This window comes from Myotis myotis, unplaced genomic scaffold (assembly GCF_014108235.1).
Source record: "Myotis myotis isolate mMyoMyo1 unplaced genomic scaffold, mMyoMyo1.p scaffold_m19_p_12, whole genome shotgun sequence".
NCBI lineage: Eukaryota > Metazoa > Chordata > Mammalia > Chiroptera > Vespertilionidae > Myotis > Myotis myotis.
In genome coordinates this window covers 35166312-35167497 of record NW_023416316.1, presented here as the reverse complement: position 1 = coordinate 35167497, position 1186 = coordinate 35166312, and the positions used below count along the sequence as shown (strand labels likewise).

The 1186-nt window shown below is 40.0% G+C and overlaps 1 pseudogene; it reads right to left on the bottom strand.

Moving 5' to 3' along the window:
• Positions 1-455: 455 nt before the first annotated feature.
• LOC118666788 lies at positions 456-776 on the bottom strand (annotated as a pseudogene).
• Between the last annotated feature and the right edge of the window lie 410 nt (positions 777-1186).

Sequence of the window (1186 nt, the reverse complement as noted above, 5' to 3'; positions counted from 1 at the left end):
TAATTTAAAAAATATTTGTATTGACTTTTAGAGAGAGGGGAAGGGAGAGGGAGAGAAACACTGACGAGTGAGAGAGCAACATCATCAATTGGCTGCCTCCTGCATGCCCCACTCTGGAGATTGAGCCAACAACCAGAAATCCAACTGATGACCTCTTGTTTCCTGTGTCAATGCTCAACCGCTGAGCCATACTGGCTGGGCTGCATTCATTTCTTTAGGGAATATGGTAAACCTCAGATTACAAAACCAAAGCCAAAATAACTTTGCAGAATTAGAATGTGTTCAAGAAACCAGTCACTTTAACTGGCTCAGACTTCAACAGGGAACATTTGTGTTCCTCCGAATGCTCTTCAGCTAAGGAAGCCTAAACTCGTCTAACATGGGGAAAAAGAATAAATACTCTTGCTTCTGCTCTCAGTTGCTGGGGAGGAAGTTTCTCTCAATACTGACAAACACTATTCATTTTTTGCAGCTCTTTTTCCTTCTCCTTTCCTTGGTTTCCCCTTTCCATGAAGTTTCTTCGGATGTCTCTGCTCATCCTTGAAGTCCTGATGCTCATCTCTGTAGAGGCCATAAAAACGCAGTATCCCCATGAGCACAAAATAAGTGTTGTGATTTGGATACCAGTCATATGTCTCCTTCCTCTTGGCCAAAGGCTGCTCACTAAACAGTTTCACCACTTTCATGGATTTGGAATCAGTAGGCCTGGCAACTTCACCAAGTAGCCGGGCACTCAGATGAGTCAGGCGCAAGGCATATTATGAAAGTGAAGACATTTCTGGGGCAGCAGGAGGAAGAGCCCCAAGTGGTGACCTTCCTCTCCCACACGCCCTTCTACCAGAAGCCTGACCAGTTCTTTGGATTACAACTTGGTATTATGTCCCTTGAATAACTCTGAATTCTTTTTCTTATAATGAAAAAGAACTGCTGTTCTTAATTACCATATATTGTAATTAATGACTATTAATACATAATGAAATAACTATAATTCTTAATTACTATATTCCTAGTAGACCTGACACATTCAGCATATTTTCAATGTTTTAATCTAAAAGGAAGAATATCATATTAAATATATACATATATATATATATATATATTTATTTCAGAGAGGAAGGGAGAGGGAAAGAGAAATAGAAACATCAATGATGAGAGAGAATTATCAATCGGTTGCCTCCTGCACACC